This window comes from Hemiscyllium ocellatum, chromosome 1, assembly GCF_020745735.1.
Source record: "Hemiscyllium ocellatum isolate sHemOce1 chromosome 1, sHemOce1.pat.X.cur, whole genome shotgun sequence".
Lineage (NCBI taxonomy): Eukaryota > Metazoa > Chordata > Chondrichthyes > Orectolobiformes > Hemiscylliidae > Hemiscyllium > Hemiscyllium ocellatum.
The window spans coordinates 60,978,167-60,998,856 of NC_083401.1; the positions used below are offsets into that span (position 1 = coordinate 60,978,167).

Genomic DNA, 20,690 nt, shown 5'->3' on the forward strand with positions numbered 1-20,690 from the left:
CATGAATGTCTACCTACCGAAATTGTCTCTTTGATGTATTATAGGTAGCTGTCAAAATTGATTCTTTCTTGAATCTTGAATACTTGATGCTCATCTAAATAAGTATTTTTAAATTTGCAGGAATGCTATTCCTAAATTTTTCCATGATCACAGTTTCCTTCACATTCTTAATTTTTTGTTCTGTAACTTGAGAGATTTAAACCACTGATCCCATAGCATTTGTTTCTTCATTGCAAATTCAAAAATTATTTATTAAGTTTCTTTCTTCTAGCTCTACATTTTAATGGATAAACTTCAGGTGTAAACTCATAAGCATTAAGTACTGCCTCTTTGACAGTTTCATACTCTATAGATTGTTCTTCTGATAAACTGGCAAACATGGTGATAGCCCATTTGTCATAACACTCCGTAACATATATCTTTAGGCCAGTTAATCACTCTAGCTACCTTTTCAAATATGGTAAAATATCTTTGACTCCATCCTCTTGTTACTCTTTAGTGAAAGTATCTTACCAAACTCACTTCATTAATTACCTACCATTTCCATCTGGCATCTGTCATGTCTGATTTTGGAATTCCCCTTACCACATGCCATTCCTAAAACAATTCATTACTCACTAATTATTTTGGAATTCACTGGCAGCCCTTTTGTACCTATGCTATCTTTAAAAAGTTAATATGTATCGGGACAACCTGCACAAGCCCTGTCGACCCTGCAAAGTCCTCCTTATTAACATCTTAAGTCAAGTGCAAAAATTGGGACATCTGGCTCATAGACTAGTTCAGCAACAGCCTGACACAGTCATATTCATGGAATCATACCTTGCAGACAATATCACAAACATCATCACCATCCCTGGATATGTCCTGTCCCATCAGCAGACAGACCTAGCAGAGGTGGCATCATAGTGGCACAAAGTCGGGAGGGTGTTACCCTGGGAGTCCTCAACATTGATTCTGGATCCCATGAAGTCTCATGGCATCAAGTCAGATAGGAGCAAGGAAACCTCTTGCTGATTACCATGTTCCATCCTCCTTAAGAATGAATCAATACTCCTTCATGTTGAGCCACATTTGGAGCAATTACTTGGGGGCAGTAAGCACACAGGATGTAGTCAGTAGGGGATTTCAATGTCCACCACCAAAAGTGGCTCAGGAGCAGCACTACTGATCAAGCTGCTTGGGTCCTAAAGGACAGAGCTGCTGGACTCTCTGCAGTCCAGGCAAGGAAACAATAAGAGGAAAAAACAGACTTGACCTTACTAATCATCTGTAGGACTTAGGCATTGCTGGCTGGCCAGCATTTATTGCTCATACCTAGTTACTCTTCAGAAGATGGTGGTGAGCTACCTTCTTGAACCATGTTGTGATGGTCTGGTGTTGGACTGAGGTGGACAAAGTTAAAAGTCACACAACACTAGGTTATAGTCCAACAGGTTTATTTGAAAATACAAGCTTTGGAGCACAGCTCCTTTACTTATAAATAAACCTGTTGGACTATAACCTGGTATTGTGTGACTTTTAACTTCTTGAACTACCGCAGTCCTTGTGCCCTGAGGGAGGGAATTTCAGGATTTTGATCCAATGACAGTTTTTTTTCAAATCAAGGTGGTGTGTGGCTTAGAGGGGGACTTGCAGGTGTTGTTGTTCCCATATGTCTGCTGCCCTTGTCCTTTTCAATGGAAGTAGTCATGGGTTTGGAAGATACTCTAAGAATCTTTGGTGAATTTCTGCAGTGCATCTGAGAGACATATGTACTGCTGCTACTAAGTGCTGTTGGTTGTGTGTATGGATGTGTTGCCATTCAACTGAGCTGCTTTGCCCTGGATGATGTCAAGCTTCTTGAGTGTTGATCAAGCTGCATCCATCCAGATAAGTGGGGAGTATTCTGTCATATTCCTGACTTGTGCCTTGTAGATGATCGACAGACTTTGAGGAGTCAGGAGGTGAGTTACTTGCCACAGTATTCCTAGCCTCTGACCTGCTCTTGTAGACACTGTATTTATATGGAGAGTTCAGTTGAGTTTCTGGTCAATGCTATCAGCCGGGGTGTTGTTAGTGGGATATTCAGTGATAGTAACAACATTGAATGCCAAGGAGTGGTATTAGATTGTCTCTTATTGGTGATGGTCATAGCCTGGAACTTTTGTGGCATGAATGTCGCTTGCCAGTTGTCAGCACAGGCCTGGGTATTGACTGCATCTTGTTGCATTTGAACGTGGACTGCTTCAGTTATCTGAAAAGTCGCAAATGGTGCTGAACATTGTGCAATATTTAGCAAATATTCCCACTTCTAACCTTATGATGGAGGGGAGGTAATTGATGAAACAGCTGAAGATAATTGGGCTTTATCACTACTTTGAGGAATTCCTACTGAGATGTCCTGGTGCTGAGATGACTGACCACAATCATCTTCCTATGTGCTTGAATAATGACTCTAAACAGTGGAGAGTTTTCCTCCAATTTCCATTGACTCATCCTTACTAACCTGTCTGCAGCAGATACATCTGTCCATGACAGTGTCAGTAACAGTGACCACTGCACAGTCTTTGTGGAGATGAAGTCCCGCCTTCACATTGAGAATAATCTCCATCTTGTTAGATGGCTCTATTACTGTGATAAATGGGACAGATTTTGAATTAGCAAATCAAGACTTTGCTTCCAAGAGGCACAGAGGGCCATCAATAGCAGTGGCAGCACTCTGAAACAATGTGCAACCTCATGGGCCTGCCTATCCCCTACTCAATCATTATCATCAAGCCAGGTAATCAACCGTAATTCAATGGTGAGTGCAGAAGGGCAGCAAGTGACAGAGCTAAATGATCCCACAACCAACGGATCAGATCTGAGCTCTGCAGTCCTGCCACCTCCAGTCATGAATGGTGGTGGACAATTAAACAACTCACAGGAGGAGGAGGTTCCACAAGTATCTCCATGTTCAATGATCAAAGAGCCCAGCACATCAATGTAAAATATAAGGATGAAGCATTCGCAACAACCTTCAGCCAGCAATGTTGAATGGATAATCCATCTCAACCTCCTCCATAGGTCCCCAGCATCACAGATACTAGTCTTCAACAACTCAAAGTGCAAAGTCTCGTGCAATAGTGCTGAAAACTTCTGCTCCAGAACTTGCTGTTCTCCTAGCCAAGCTGTTCCAGTACAGTTACAACACGGGTAACTACCTGCCCAGATATCTTCTGTACACAAAAGGCAGGACAACTCCAACCTGGCAATTACCACTGCAGCATTGTATCCTAGATTGTCAGTAAAGTGATGGAAGGTGTCATCAACAATACTATCCAGCAGCACCTGCTCAGTAATAACCTGCTCAGTGATGCCTGGTTTGGGTTTCATCAGGGCCACTCAGCTCTTGACCGCAATATAGCCATGTACAAAATGGACAAAAAAAGAGCTGAATTCCAGAGGTGAGGTGAAAGTGGCAGCACTTGACATCAAGGCCACAATCAACAGAGTTTGGCATCAAGGAGCTCTAGCTAAACGGGAATCATTTGGAATCGATGGGAAATTCTCCACTGGTTAGAGGCATACCTGGCATATAGGAAGATAGTTGTGGTTATTGGAGGTCAGTCATCTCAACTCCAGGACATCTCTGAGGAGTTCTTCAGGGTAGTGTCCTAACCACAAACATGTGCAGCTGCTTCATCAATGACCTTTGCTCCATCATAAAGTCAGAAGTGGGGATATCCACTGATGAGTGCACAATGTTCCACACCATTCACAACTCCTCAGATACTAAAGCAGTCCATGTTCAACAAGACCTGGACAATATTGCAGGCCCAGGCTGACAGGTAGCAAGTAACATTCATGCTACACAAATACAATGCAATGGCTATCTCCAATTAACTGGCAATCTAACCACTGCCCCTTGATATTCAATGGCTGTCAACATCCTAGGGGTTACCATTGACCAGAAACTCAGACTGGTTCAGAGTAAGTGTGCTATGACAGCGAGCAGATACCCAGAGGCGTAGCCTGGTTCAGTCCATGAGCTGGATATGTTTCCATAAGCACACAGTTTCATTGCTGCATCTTAAAAAATAATAGTTGACAGTGCAGCCAGAGGTTCAGCATTGAATTTCAGAAGCATATTTTAAGTGGATAGAGATATGCTGGCTCTGTGAAGGAGCAGATCACCAATTGTACTAATTGGATAATAATGCAATTCTCTCTTGAATGCCTGAATTGAATCTGCCTCCACTATACTCTGGTAGTGCTTTTCAGATTCCAACCATTCGCTGTGTGAAAAAGCTTTTCCTTATGCTTTGTTCGTCAATTAACTTAAATCTGTGCCTATCTGTTCTCAATCCTTCATCTATGTGATCATCACCTCCTATCTACTCTGCTCAGATTTGTCTCATGATTTGGAACACCTCCACCAAGTCAACTTAATATTTTATTCAACCAGGAAATCGGTCCCAATTTTTCCTATTAATCTACACAACTGAAGTTTCTCATCCCTAGAACCATTCTTGTGAATCTTGCCTGCACATTTTCTAATATCTTCACATCTTTCCCTAAGTGTGACCTGCAGAAGGGAAGAAAACTGAATACTCCTGCTGAGGCTGAACTAGGGATCCATTTAAATTGAACATGGAAAGGTAAAACATAGCAGCAAGATTAGGCCATTTGGCCCCTGGATCATTCAATGTGATTGTGGTTGATTATTCAACTCAGTACCCCATTTCTCTCTATACTCCTTAATTGCTTTAGCCCGAATAACCATATTTAACTAATTCTTGAAAACATCCAATGTATTGGTGTCAATTGTTTTCTGTAACAGAGAATTCCACAGGCTCACCACTCTCCGGCTGAAGAGATTTCTCCTTACCTCAGTCCTCAATGGCCTACTTTGTATCCTTGGACTGTGACTCTGAGTTCTGGACTCCCTGGTCATCAGAAGCATCCTTCCTGCCTACCTGTCTATTAACCTGTCTATTCTTGATAGAAGTTTATGGAGTTCTGTAAGGTCACTATTACATCCTTTCTTTTGTTCTCTATGTCTCACTATACATAGTAAAACAAAACTGTGGTTTTTGTATTCACCTGTAGGGAGCACTTCTGTCTACCATTCTCCAGTCTGATGACACCTTGCTGTCCTCTAAAAGTTTTTCCCGATTGGCCACCAACTCTATTCCATGACTTCTTGTTTATCAAACCAGCCTTTTTATGTGGTCTTTTACAAAATGCTCCCTTAAAATTCATGAAGACAACGTCCTTTGCATTTAATTCATAAGCTTTCTATGTTCCTTCAACAAAAAGAAGCAATTTAGTCAGTCAACCATAATCTGCCTTTTACAAATAAGTGCTGGTTTCCCTAATTAACTCAAATTTCTCCAGAAGCCTTTCTTTTCTCTGAATACTGTGTCTTAAACTTTACCCATCATATTCAAAACACATGGAGCAAATTTGTCCTTAAACCACCCTGAAAAATTCAATCATCAGCAGAAAGTTGCCCCACTCATGGGGGTGAGAAATTCTGTGAAGAACCACTCCTCCAATCTCAGGTGGTTTTGTTCCTGCATTTTTAAAAATCACTCACATACTGTCACGTCAGAAAAGGGAGTGAAGTCAGGGGCACAGCGATGCTGTGGGAGATGGAAGCTTTACGAGGCAGGAAAATGAAAAATGAGCCCTGACAACCAAAATAATAATCCTTGAAAATCAAAATGTAACTCTTCAGAAATCTCAAGAACAGCCCTCTACAGAATATTTGTGTCATCCTCGCAACTTGCCTTCCCATCAATTTTTGTGTCATACATAAACTTCATGACAGTACATTCACTTCTAAATTATCATTATTACAAATAGTAGTGATACATAACGAGTGTGTGAATTGGTTAATTAATTAGATACAGGAAGAAGAGAACAGAGTAATAGTTTTTAAGTAGTTGACCATCAACCTCTAACAAACTACATTAGTACGTATCTAAATTGCGTAACACTGAATCTTATTTGCTAATACAAACTGGTCTTGTTCTACATCTTGAACTATGTTGCTTCTTGTTTCCTTATCTGTTCCTTATCCATGTTGCATCTTTTGGTCTTTTTACTACTTCTCCAGTTGGTTTGTCTTTTGTATTTTGTATGTTTTGGTTGTGGATCAACTTCATGCATAAATGCCAATCTCTATGCCTTTTGGAATATTTTTACACATATCTTTGATAAAATACTTGGGATATCAAAATTTACAACTTTTCACGGATTATTTTAGCTGCTGAAATTATATCATTGCATAATTTTGATCTGTACGGGTCATCACCTTGAGGGACGGCACTGAGTGGGGAAGGAAGCTGAAGACCCTCTTTAGAGGTGTCTTGGTCACTGAGAAGCTACATGGTGGGAGGGAATGACAGACAAAATATTCCTCAGTCAAGATGTGAACTATAGGTTCAATCAACATTCCCTCTAAATTGTGTGACAGCACGTCTATGCAGCTGCTGCAAGGTTTTATGCAGGGTGATTGCTATCAGAGTGCCGAACATGGCATTGACATCTAGTTCTGGAATCTGCACAGATAGACAGAAAATGAGAAGGAATGCTGGGCTCAATCCGATGAAAAGACTTCATTTTTGCTGCTTAAGCATTATTTTATTCAGGATTTGAGTAACACATCTCTTGACTCTCAACAGCCTGTCCATCATCTACAAGTTTAGGTCTCATGGAATACAGGGGGAACTAGCCATTTGGATACAGAACTGGCTCAAAGGTAGAAGACAGAGGGTGGTGGTGGAGGGTTGTTTTTCAGACTGGAGGCCTGTGACCAGTGGAGTGCCACAAGGATCGGTGCTGGGCCCTCTACTTTTTGTTATTTACATAAATGATTTGGATGTGAGCATAAGAGGTACAGTTAGTAAGTTTGCAGATGACACCAAAATTGGAGGTGTAGTGGACGGCGAAGAGGGTTACCTCAGATTACAATAGGATCTGGACCAGATGGGCCAATGGACTGGGAAGTGGTAGATGAAGTTTAATTCAGATAAATGCGAAGTGCTGCATTTTGGGAAAGCAAATCTTAGCAAGACTTATACACTTAATGGTAAGGTCCTAGGGAGTGTTGCTTAACAAAGAGACCTTGGAATGCAGGTTCATAGCTCCTTGAAAGTAGAATCGGAGGTAGATAGAATAGTGAAGAAGGCGTTTGGTATGCTTTCCTTTATTGGTCAGAGTACTGAGTACAGGAGTTGGGAGGTCATGTTGCGGCTGTACAGGACATTGGTTAGGCCACTGTTGGAATATTGCGTGCAATTCTGGTCTCCTTCCTATCGGAACGATATTGTGAAACTTGAAAGGGATCAGAAAAGATTTACAAGGATGTTGCCAGGGTTTGTGGATCTGAGTTACAGGGAGAGGCTGAACAGGCTGGAGCTGTTTTCCTTGGAACGTCGGAGGCTGAGGGGTGACCTTATAGAGGTTTACAAAATTATGAGGTGCATGGATAGGATAAATAGACAAAGTCTTTTCCCTGGGGTCGGGGAATCCAGAAGTAGAGGGCATAGATTTAGGGTGAGACGGGAAAGATATAAAAGAGACCTAAGGGGCAACTTTTTCACACAGACGGTGGTATGTGTATGGAATGAGCTGCCAGAGGAAGTGGTGGAGGCTGGTATAATTGCAACATTTAAGAGGCATTTGGATGGGTATATGAATAGGAAGGGTTTGGAGGGATATGGGCTGGGGGGTGGCAGGTGGGACTAGATTGTGTTGGGATGTCTGGTCAGCGTGGATGGGTTGGACCAAAGGATCTGTTTCCATGCTGTACATCTCTATGACTCTATGACTCTAAGGCAAAATTCAGGAGTGTGGTGAAATATTTGTCTGGATGGGTGCAGCTCCAAAAACACTCAAGAAGCTTGATACCATCTGGAACAAAGCAGCCCACTTGATTGGCACCATTGAATCACAGAATCCTACAGTGTGGAAACAGGCCCTTTGGCCCAACAAGTCCACATTGACCTTCTGAAGAGTAACCCACTCAGACCCATTCCCCTACCCTGTATTAACCCCTGACTAATGCACCTAACCTACATATTCCTGAACATTATGGGCAATTTCCCATGGCCAATTACCTAACCTGCACATCTTTGGTTTGTGGGATGAAACCAGAGCACCTGGAGTAAACCCATGCTGGCAAGGGGAGAATGTACAAACTCTACACAGACAGTGACCTGAGGCTGGAATCAAACCCATGTCTTTGGCACTGTGAGGCAGCAGTGCTAACCACTGAGCCACTGTGTTGCCCCGGAGCATCCACTTCCTTCACCATCAACGCTCAGTAGCAGCAGTGTGTACCATCTATAAGATGCAATGTAAAAAATTCACCAAAGATCCTCAGACATCACCTTCCAATCCATGGCACTTCCATCTAGAAGAACAAGTGCAGCAAATACATGGAACACCACCATCTTCAAGTTCTCCTCCTAGCACTCACCATCTTGACTTGGAAATACATCATCGTTCCTTCATTGTTCCTCTATCAAAATGATAGAATTTCCTCCCTAATGGCACTGTGGGTCATCCCCCAGCAGGTTCATGAAAGCAGCTTATCACCGACTTCTAAAGAGCAACTAGGGACAGTTAATGAATGCTAGCCAGTCAGCGATGATGACATCCTATAAACAAATTTTTAAAAAGTTCTTCCTAATGTTACATCCAGTTTCCTGCCCTTTGTCTAGTTGGTTTAAACACCTTAAGCACCATTAACAAACTGACCTGGTTTCAAAGCAACCATTTCCAATCTCTGACTGCTCTGACTTTGTAATGTTTTCTTTTGCTGTTGCTTCTCTTTGAGCTTGGACCAGAGGAATGAGAGATCAAATATTATAATTGTATAGCAAATCCATTCTTCAGATTGCATAGTTATATATATGACAAAGTAAAGTGCCATTAAACCTAGATGATGTGTTAGTGTTTACCTATAACAGGAACTCCTCCCACCTTAACTTCCTGTTTCCACCTTGCAACCACAAGTGGAAATAGTTTTCTTCACATTCACCATATTGGTTCCTTTTATAATTTTAAATATGTAAAGATATTTTCTGAAGTCCTCTCAGAAACAAAATAAAAACATACTAATTTCAGAACATTAAGCTTCAGAATCATAAATCAAATAATAATTTTGCTTCTGAAAAAGGGTCACTAGATTCAAAACATCAACTCTGTTTTCTTTTTGGATGAGAATATAAGAAGCATGGTTAGAAAGTTTGTGGATTACACCAAAATTGGTGGCATTGTGGAAAGTGAAAAAAGTCATCCAAGAGTGCAATGAGCTCATGATCACCTTGGCCAATGGGCCAATAAGTAGCAGATAGAGTTTAAATAAATGCAAGCTACGTGCTTTGATATGACAAACAAGGGCAGTCTTACACCGTTAATAGTAGGGTCCTGGGGAGTGTTGTCGAACAGAAATACTTATGGGTTCAGGTACATAGTCACTTGAAAGTTGGATCATAGGTAGACAAAATGATGAAGAAAGCATTTGGCATGCTTACCTTCATTGTTCAGAGTATTGAGTATGGGAGTTGGAACATTATGTGTTGTTATACAAGGCATTAGTGAAGCCACTTTTGGGGTACTGTGTACAGTTCTAGTTCCCCTGCTATAGGAAGGATATTATTGTATTGGAAAGGATGTAGAAAAGAATTGAGGGTTTTAGTTGTAAGGGGAGGCCGAATAATCTGGAAGTTTTTTTTCCCTGGAGCATAGCAGGTTGATGGGTATGGCTTATAAAATCATGAAGGGCAGAGATAAGATGAATAGCAAAGATAGCTTCTTCAGGGTGGAGAGTTCAAAACTAGAAGGCATAATTTTAAGGTGAGAAGAAAGATTTAAAAGGGACCTGGAAGCACATTTTTCACACAGTGTGGTTTGTATGTGGAATAAACTGCCAGAGGAAGTGGTAGATGCAGGTAGAGTTACACCATGAAAAAGACATTTGGATAGGCTCATAAGACTTAGAAGATATGGGCCAAATACAAACATATGGGACTAGTTCAGTTTGGGAAATGTGGTCATTATGGACGAGATGGGTTGATGGATCTGTTTCTATGCTGGATGACTCTGTGATTCTACCTGCCAGAATGCTGGGTTTCTCCAGCAATTTTTGTTTTTATTAATAATTTTGCAGTGTATACATAATATATATAGTTACAGCATGTTTTTCTTATAATTATCATACCAATACTTGGTCTTTTTCTGTGATGTTCTTAAATCTGAATCAATCAATTATCAGCAATATGTGGAATAACCAAGTTTGGATTGACAAGTGGCAAGTAACATTCATGCCACACAAATGCCAGGCAATTCCATATATACAGTTTAATCTAATTTCAACTATGTAATTTGAAGAATGGATTTGCTGTATAATTGTAATTTTTGATCTCTCATTCCCACTAGTCCAAGTTCAAAGAGAAACAACAGAAAGACATTATAAAGTCAGAGTAATCATACATTAGAAATAGTTGCCTTGAAACCGGGTAAGTTATTTAATGATGCTAAAGTGTGTTAAACCAACTTGACAAAAGACTGGAAACTAGAATGTAATATTAGGAAGGGAGTGTTGCACGGACGGATGAAGGAAAGGCATTTTAATTGTAGGAAGACCTGGAATTAGGTTTTAACACAACTCCTGCTGAATCTGACAAGAGGTGATTTTCTAGAAACAAATTGTGCTTGAAACGATAGCTGGCTACAGTTCAGTCAGCACTGCACCTATCGATTTAATATCGGAAGAGGAGCTGGTATTGAGAAGGCATCTAGCATAAGGAGAATGTTGGATACTGACTTTGTCAGTGGGGGAAACACGTGAGGGAGGAGTCTAATGGTGGGAGAGCGAATGGGTCGGCTTATTATGGATTCTAATTTTACGGTGGTTTACAGGTTTTTGATGGGTTAGGATACTGTTCTTTTTCTTAGACCCCGAGCAGTGCTGAAAAGGAATTATTCCATTAGGTCAGTCTTGCCTTTCTTTACTTGCGGTTCCCGAGTTCAATGGAAATCCTACTGGACAAAATGAAACACAGGAAAAGTATGAAGCAGGTAGCCTAATTATAAAATTTAAATTCGACTCATCTCTAGCAGAACCAGGGTATTGGAAATCTTTCAACTACCTCTGCTTAACATGGAAGTAAGCGCTTTCGGCTCCAATTTGTGCCCAGGAGGTGATAATACGTGGCAAAGGGTGGGTTAGCTGATTGTACACAACGGATATTCAGGAAAGAGTTAAGAAACTGTCCCTCCTTTGTAAAATGAAGGAAGAAGGCTGTGGTAGATGTAGTTGAGAAATATCAGATTAAATGTGAAGTATCCAAGCTGCGGATTTATTGTTATCCCAAAGAGCTAAATGATCTTTATACAAAGTGGTTCCGAGAAGCAAGTACAATTATTCCACAATTACGAACGTTTCGCTGTTCATGAAGAAAAAAATTACAATGATCTTCGTTTAAAAAACACTCTTAGCAGCAATTTGGATTAAAAGGGTCGGTCCACATTATTCCGCAAACTTTTATTCTGCAGTCCTAGCAATTTCAACAATGTCACCGCGTTGCAGAAGTTATCATGGCGAAGACAGTGTGTCGACCCACGTCCGAATGGGACCGCAGCAACTGCGGATACAAAGTTTTCCAAAATGCGAGGTGAATGCTGCAGCTTGACACAGAAACATAGTTGCCAAATGGGCAGGGCACTGTAACGTTTTGCAACAAAGTTGCAGGCTGCTCACTCCGTGGCGGGAGGCTGAACTCATTGACAAATCGGCCGGGTTGGGGCCGAACGGCGGCAGCGCTGACATCACAAAGGACTGGTGTTCCGCCCGCCGCGTGACGCTGGCCTGGGAAGGCGGGGCATTCGCGCGCACGGTTCCCGGCTTCCTTTCCCCTCCCTGCAGCAGCCTCTGGGCAGCAACATGAGCTGGGAGTGAGTAAGTGAGGAGAACAACTCGTGGAGAAACTTGGAGCCAGCCTGGGAAAAAGGGACCGATTGACAAGAGTTGGGGAGGGGTAAGTCAGTTGGTACTTTGTCCAAATGCAGTAATAGTATCCTTCCTGGAGCAACAGGAGAGAGAGAAGCGGGGAGGATGCGGGATGGGGATGTGCCGACTGAAAGCATTCGCTTTAAGGCACTCGTTCGCCTTCTTGATCGCTCCCCGTTTCCTTACTGGGGCTGGTGGAGGTCGGGTCGGGGCGGCCGGAATCGCCTCTCCCTCCTCCTTCCTTGCTTCCTGCAGCCGTTACCTTGCTGTCATCAACTCTCTTGTCTGTGCTGAAACTTCAGAAGCCGTCACACCCGGAAACCCCTTCACTGGGTCCAGGAAAGCGATTGGTTCCGTTAAAGGGGAAGGACTGGGGCTGAAAAGAAAAGACAATCCGTTCAAAAGTCTTGCCTCTTTCCGAAGTAATTCATTTGATTTTGGTTTAGAACAAAACCTGTAAAGAAAAGCAAGTTGTATATTTTGTTGGATTCTTCCTGGGACATGTAGGTGGTTACTACTAGTGATCAAATTTGATGACATTTATCTCTTTCAGTTCTTTGTAGCCTGCGGGGTGAGTTTAAAAATGTTTTTACAAAATGGGTTAAATTGAAGGGTGTGCTGAGGTAGGTGGTGTAACTGAAGGAGACATTCTTCAGCTTCAGGAAACCTTTACACCCTTCTTCCTTCCCAAAGATTAAACAATATATTTTGTAAAATAAAAATCGAAAACGAATGTTGATGGTCTACTGTAGTCCAGACCAAGGCCATTATCTCATACTTTTTGACGCTGGAAATTATCACGAATTGGGATCCTCTTTCTCTGCGAATGTCTGCATGTGGTTTATTTAAATGCATGTTAGTCTAACTTAATTTTCCGTCGGAGGAAAAGATAATAATTTTTTATTCCAAATGGTGAAAAAGTGTTTTGGAAAACCCTTCTTAATATTGTACTTTGTCCTGTGACCAATATGTCAAAATGAATTAAAAAGGAATGTGTAAAGGAACATAGTTACTGATTATTCTTGTGCAAATCTTCCTGTAAAGCATGTTTAATTTTGCATCTAAATTGCAGCCCTGGCTAAAAGGCTGCACAGCTGACAACGTTGCCAGGTCTGCCAAATCTCCCCTTGTTTGTGACCTGTGGTGAGGTTTCCTCTGATTTTTATGTTCTGTTTGGAATCTCTCGTGTAAGATTAATGTTGGGAAGCTTGATGTATAGGGCCATGATAAAAAGTGCAATTATGTAATGCTTCTGCAACAATGTAAAATATGTCTCTACAGGAGATAGAGTATTAACAGTTTGTTTTTATATTTGAATATGCAGAATGGCAATTTGCTTTGTTTTAATTGTTAATCCAAAGAATTCTATGCTAGAATTGTAGGAATTTATTACATTTTAAAAACAGTTGTGGGAACTTTATTGGTACAGCGGGTGGTAATCTTGTTTTGCATTTGAACTTGGCTGTTGTAATGAAATTTAATGTTGCACTTTTGTACAGTTTTTGAAAGAATGTAACATGTCCATGCTAGTCCATTACGGATTGGGTAATGACTGCAAATTAGTTCATTTACATAGCTTTTATTTACTGGGTTGTATTGTGATGCTGAATGCTTACATTTGTGGCAATGCATTTCCCATCCTTTCTTATCTAACTCTCAACTGGTATAATGGATTGTAACTGCAAATGAATTTAAGTGAAGATAGATATCACAAATTTGATCCCATGAATTACTGGCATTGGCAAAGTGGGGCAAAACTTTGAAAATTATTGGAGTTAATAACAAGCCAATAAATAAATCAGATTATTGATCAGAAATTATAGATAAAACATTTAACTGCAAATACGTAGTTAGCGCTGGTCAGCATTTGTTGCCTATTGCTGGTCGCCTTAAAAAGCTGGTGGTGAGTTGCTGCCTTGAACTGCTGCAATCCATCTGCTGTAGGTTGGCCCATAATGTTGTTAAGGAGGGGATTCCAGTGACAATGAAGGAATGGCAATCTTTTTCCATGTCAACATGGTGAATGACTTAGAGGGGAACTCGTAGGTGGTGGTGTTCCCATGTATTTGCTGCCCTTGTCATTTGAGATGGAAGTGGTCGTGTGTTCTGAAGGTGCTTTGTCAGAGTCTTTTGTGAATTTTTGCTGTGCATCTTGTAGATAGTACACACTGCTGCTGAGGGTTGGTGGTGGAGGATGTGGATGTTTGTTGATGTGGTGCCATTCAAGCAGACTGCTTTGCTTTGTTTTGGATGGTGTCAAGCTTTGAGTGTTGTTGTAGCTAGTGGGAGTATTCCATCGCATTCCTGACTTGTGCCTTGTAGATGATGGACAGGGTTTGGGGCATCAGAAGGTGAGTTACTTGCTAGACTATTTCTAGCCTGCTCTTGTAGCTATTGTGATTATGTTGCATGGACTGCTTCAGAGTCAGAGTTGTATAAATGGTGCTGAACATTGTGCAATCATTGGCGAATATCCCCACTTTTTTGACTTTATGAAGGAGAGAAGGTCATCGAAGCAGTGAAAGATGCTTAGGCCTAGAACACTACACTGAGGAACTCTTGCAGAAACGTCCTGGAGTTGTGATGACTTACCTCTATCAACCACTACCATCTTCCTATGTGCCTGGTGTGACTCCAGCCAATGGAGTGTTTTACCCATGGTACCTATTGATTTCAGTTTTGCTAGGGCTCCTTGATGCTACACTTGGTTGAATCCTGCCTTGATGTCAAGGGCTGTCAAACCCATCGTACCTCTGGAATTCAGCTGTTTTGTCCATGTTTGAACCAAGGCTGTAGTGAGGTGAGCTGAGTGGCTCTGGTAGAACCTGGGCTTCACTAACCAGATTATTGCTGAGCAGGTGCTGCTGGCTGGCATTGTTGATGACACCTTCCATCACTTTACTGATGGAGAGTAGAGTGATTGGCAGTAATTTGCCTGGTTGGATTTGTCCTACTTTTTACATACAGAACATACTTGGATAGTTTTTCACGTTGGGTAGATGCCAGTGTTGTATAACTACACTGGAACAGCTTGGCTAAGGTAGTAGCAAGTTCTGGAGCACAAATCCTCTGTACTATTGCCAGAATGTTGTCTGGGCCTGTGGTCTTTGCATTGTCCAGTGTCTTAAACCATTTATTGATATCGTGTGGAGTGAATCGATTTGGCTGAACAGACATCAGTAGTCCTGCATACTACCACAGGAGGCTGAGATGGATTATTGATGTGGCACTTCTGGCTGAGGATTGCTATGAATGCTTTAGTCTTATCTTTTGCACTGATGTGCTGGGCTCTTCCTTCATTGAGGATGGGAATATTTGTAGAGCTGCTTCCCCAGTGAGTTGCTTAATTGTCCACCACCATTCATGATAGGATATCATAGGACTGCGGAGCTTAGATCTGATCTGTTGGTTGTGTGATTGCTTATCTCTATGACTTGAATGCCAAACGGCATAAGCAGCAAGTAGTCCTGATGATTCTTGCTGATGGGCTCCTGCCCAAAACATCGATTTTCCTGCTCTTTGGACGCTACCTGACCTGTGTGTTTCCAGTACCACTCTAATCTTGACTCCAATCTCCAGATCTGTAGTGCTCACTTTCACCTATTCAATTAGTCCTGTTTTGGTTGACAGATTGACACCACACTTTGTGGTGTGCCTGGAGCTACTCCTGGCATGTCCTTCTTGACTCATCTTTGAACCAGTGTAGATCCCCTGGCTTGCTGGTAATGATTGAGTGGTGGATATGCCAGGCCATGAGGCTGCAGATTGTGCTGGAGTACAATTCTTTGGTGGCTCACAATGCATTGTGGATGCCCAGTCTTGATTGCTAGATTTGTTCAAAGTCTGTCCCATTCACTACAGTAATGATGCCACATAACATGGTGGAGGTTATTCTCAATGTGAAGACACCATTTTATCTCCACAAGGGCTGTGTGCGGTGGCTACTCTTACTGATACTGTCATAGACAAATGGATCTGCAGTTGGCAGATTGGTAGGTATGAGATCAAGCATATTTTTCTCTTTGTTGATTCCCTCACCAACTGCTGCAGAACTAGTCTAGCAACTACGTCCTTTAGGACTGAAACAGATCAATCAGTAGAGCTACTGCCAAACCACACTTGGTGGTGAACATTGAAATCCCCCATGTAGAATATATTCTGAAGCATTTTGATTTGCAGTGCTTCCTCCAAGTGTTGCTCAACATGGAGTATCAATTCATCAGCTGAAGGAGGATGATATGTGGTAATCAGCAGATTTGCTTGCTCATATTTGACTTGATGCCATGAGACTTTGTGGGATCCAGACTCTCTGTTGAGGGCATTCAGGACAACTCCCTTATGACTTTATGCCACATTCTATCACCTCTGCTGGGTCTGTCCTAGTAGTGAGACAGGACATATCCAGGGTTTGTAATGGTGGTGTTTGTCATACTTACATTGTCTGTAGATATGATTCTGTATGGCTGTTGCTGAATTAGTCTGAGACAATTCTCCCAATTTTGTCACTTGCCCCCAGACCTTAACAAGGAAGACGTTGCAAAGTTGACAATTGCAACATTTAAAAGACATTTAGGTGGGTTTATGGATCGGAAGAGTTTGGAGGGATATGGGCCGGGTGCTGGCAGGTGGGACTAAATTGGGTTGGGATATCTGGTCGGCATGGATGTGTTGGACCGTAGGGTTTGTTTCCATGTTGTAAATCTCTGACTCTGTAACAAGGCTGTTTCTGCTTTTTCCAGTACGTAGGTGGTCGGTCTTTTTTTTTGGTTGTTGAAACTTTGTAGTAATTGGCAAAACTGAATGGCTTACTAAGCCATTTCATAGGGCAGTAGAGAGTTAACCAAATAGTTGTGGATCTGGAGTAAAATATAGGCCAGACTCTTCCTGAAGAAAGGTTACAACCGAAACATCGACTTCTCCACCAACTGATGCTGCCCGGCTAGCTGTGTTCTTCCAGTCTCTTGCCCGTCCACTTCGGATTCCAGCATCTGCAGTTTCATTTCAATAAGGACTTTAGTGAGCCAGATGGGTTTTTCTGACAGTTGGCAATGTTTTCATGGTCATCAATTTTAAATTCAAATTCCACCATCTGCCATTGAGGAATTCAAACCCTGAGCACCAGAACATTAGCTGAGTTTCTGGATTAATAGTTTAGTGATAATACCATTAGTCCCCATTTGCACACCTTGGTGTTCTTATTTAAGAAATTATCCACTAATGATGGAACTTGAAAACGCCTCTTTCCAAACTTCCAGGCCTTCAGTTTGAAGCAAGCCAAGCTAAGAAATAAATACAAATTTACAAGAAATACCCAAGCTTCTAATATTGTATTGAGAGTATTGGGACAAGGTCTATCCCATAGGCTGACGTTCTGTGACTTTTTGAGGTTTTTTTTTAGCCCCTTTTTGTCCAGATTAGATTTTCAAGGCAGTGATGTATAAGACAGTAACTGTTTCATATTGGTATTTTCTATTTATATGGAATACAAAAGATGAAACTACAGAAGCCTATGTTCCTGTTGCAATTGATAAACATTCACTTATGTTGGTAGCTGCAATGCAGATGACCTCAGTTTTCTTTGATTTGGAGATGCCGGTGTTGGACTGTGGTGGACAAAGTTAAAAATCGCACAACACCAGGTTATAGTCCAACTGGTTTATTTGGAAATACTTGACTTCGAAGTCCTTCAAAAGCTAGTGCTTCTAAATAAACCTGTTGGATTATAATCTAGTGTTGTGATTTTTAACTCAGTTTTTAAAGGTTTCCTTTGTTATAAAAGTTACAAATTGGAAGGAATTAAGGAGATAGTCTAAGATAAAAATTAATAATTGAAAAATGCCTGGACCTGTTAAGGACAAATGGTGTGGAATTCTGTTTGACAAATGTAGTAATTATTCGAAAACCTTTTGATAAAAGGAATACAGATATAATTTATGGACTTTCAAAGCATTTGTCTCACTAAAGACTGCTAGAAAAATAAAATTGTATCATAAAATGGTTTGTGATAACATATAAAAATATACAGCATGTGTGGCTTAATTACATTGTGTTAATGTTTATTCTTCATGTGAACAAATAGTTTTAATCGCATTTACCCATCTCATTCAACTCCTTATTTTTCTGATCAAAACATCCAATCTAATTTTGAAAGTTGACACAGTTTCAGTCTCAAGCACGAATACACAAAGGTGTAGTTCTAATGCCTTTAACCCTCTGGGAAGTTTCTGGAGCCTTCTGTTCTAAATCATGCATCTGCTTATCTGTTCCAATGGTTTTCAAACAGTCAGCATCCAGGGGGACTAGATCAATTTCTGTCTTCCAATATTAGGGTCAATATCTGACGCATTAAAGCTTGTTCGTAGAAGGTGTGGATATGCAGGAGCTTTTAACCAGGTGGCTAGTTCACTGTACAAGAAGTCTTTGCGAATAAGGCAGTTGTCCATAAATTAATGTAGTTGAACCTGTGTGGCTGTCATTGACTTAGCAGCAAGTGTATGTTGATTGAGTTAGCCTACTTCAGGATCTCAAGTTGGTGATTTTTATACTGCTAACAGATGACAAGGAAATGTTGTGAGGCAGCAAAGGTGGAAACTGGCCTTTTCTAATGCCTGCTATGTTGTTTGAGTCTTGTATCTGTCAAGAAGTGTGCTGAATGTGTCAACTTAATCGGTCAGTTTGGTGTCCTCAGTCGGTTTGCTCTTTTGCAATCATTTTAGTTTGGAGATAATGGCTGCAGCAAGCTGCTGATAATGGACTCCGCAATGCCTCCAGTGTATCCACTCTGAAATAATGTAATTGACAAAAATGTAAAACCTGATACGCAGCTTCTGGTCTTCAGGCAGCAGTGTTACAATCTTAGTCATAAAGATGTACAGCATAGAAAAAGGCCCTTAATCAGGAACATTGACTCTCTGGCTCCTCGGTTGCTGTGCTTTTCCAATGCCATGGTTTTCTACTGACTCTCTAGCATCTGCAGTTCTCACTTCCTCCTAATGGCATTGTAAGTCATGTACCCATATTTGCTGATGAAATAAAGTTAGGCAGCATTGTAGGTAGTCTATCAATTTCCCTTTTTAACCTATTAGGCTAAGTCAATGAGCAAAGCTGTGGCAGATTTCAATGTAAGCAAGCGTGAGATTATACATTTTGGACTAAAAAAGAACAGATCAGGGTTCTTTCCAGATGATATGAAGTTAAATACAGTGGACATAGTAGAATCCAAAGAGAAACTGGGAGTTCCAGTGCATAGACCTTTAAAATGTCACAAGCGGATAAAGAAAATAAAGCTCATAGAATATTGACCTTTCTGTCTAGAAGACTGGAATATAAGAATGCAGAAGTTATGCTGTAACTATACAGAACCCTAGCCTATACAGGTCTGTACAGATCGGGACACCACATCTTAGGAATGATATATTGGCCTTGGGACAGGGGGGGTCAGGCAGGGTTGTAAAATGTAGGTTACATGACTGATACCTGAACTTCAAGGGGCTAATGTCTGAGGATAAATTATATAAACTTGATCTGTTTTCTCTTGAGCTTAGAAGTTTGAGGGGTGATCTAATTGAACTCTTCAAGATATTTAATAGAAAAAACAAAGTAGGTAAACATAAACTCTTCCCATTGTTTGTGGATTCTAGTACTGGGGGCATAGCCTTAAAAATTAAGGTCAGGCCATTCCAGAGAGGGAGCACTTCAGCAGACATGCATACGTTTAGAACGCTCTTCCACAAACAGCAATTGATGGTAGGTTGGTTGTTAGATTTAAGTCTGAGAAATTTTTGATTAGTTATAGTATTAAGTGGGTGGCACGGTGGCACAGTGGTTAGCACTGCTGCTTCACAGCGCCTGAGACCCGGGTTCAATTCCCGCCTCAGGCGACTGACTGTGTGGAGTTTGCATGTTCTCCCCGTGTCTGCGTGGGTTTCCTCCGGGTGCTCCGATTTCCTCCCACAGTCTAAAGATGTGCAGGTCAGGTGAATTGGCCATGCTAAATTACCCGTAGTGTTAGGTAAGGGGTAAATGTAGGGGTATGGGTGTGTTGCGCTTAGGCGGGTCGGTGTGGACTTGTTGGGCCGAAGGGCCTGTTTCCACACTGTAAGTAATCTAATCTAATCATAAGGGGTAGAGACCAATGACCTCCGATTAACCATGATCTCACTGAATGGGGGAATAGCCTTGAGGGACTGAATGTTCTACTCCTGTTTCTACGTTCCTATGTTCATCACACAAGTGAAAACATAATGGAATACAAAATGAAACCGAACAAGAGAGCGGATAAAGACACATCCCTCCCTGATGTGCTCAATGCTTTCTTTGCTCTGTTTGAGCAAACTGCCAGCAGCGTGGTGTCACCTACCCCAACAACCCGGATGCACATGTTCTCTCCTTCACCACTGTAGATGTCAGATTGGTTTTCCTGAGAGTCAACCTCAGAAAAAGTATGGGTCCAGACAGAGACCCCAGCCATGCACTTAGATCCTGTGTAGACCAGCTGGCAGAGGTATTCACCTAGCACTTTCAACCTCTCTCTTCCGCAAGCTGAAATCTCTCCCTGGCCCTACACTCCTCCATGGAACAACAGGATAACAAGGATACCTAAATCAGGCTCCTACTCATTGACTACAACTCCACCTAGGTCTTGGCTCTGCCCTATGCAACTGGATCCTCAGCTTCTTGATCCACAGACTGCCATCAGTGA

The 20,690-nt window shown here is 41.5% G+C and overlaps 1 protein-coding gene across 4 annotated transcripts in view; it reads left to right on the top strand.

The window, feature by feature from the left end:
• Positions 1-11,854: 11,854 nt before the first annotated feature.
• tln1 (talin 1) overlaps positions 11,855-20,690 on the top strand; it is a 268,749-nt gene continuing 259,913 nt past the window's right edge. For 3 of the 4 annotated variants that reach the window (XM_060820768.1, XM_060820686.1, XM_060820997.1), the window contains exon 1: positions 11,855-12,017. The gene's annotated coding sequence lies outside the window, so the exon portion shown is untranslated. Of the gene's footprint in view, positions 12,018-12,541; positions 12,561-20,690 lie in introns of those variants that run through there. The other variant, XM_060820916.1, reaches the window with a different exon arrangement.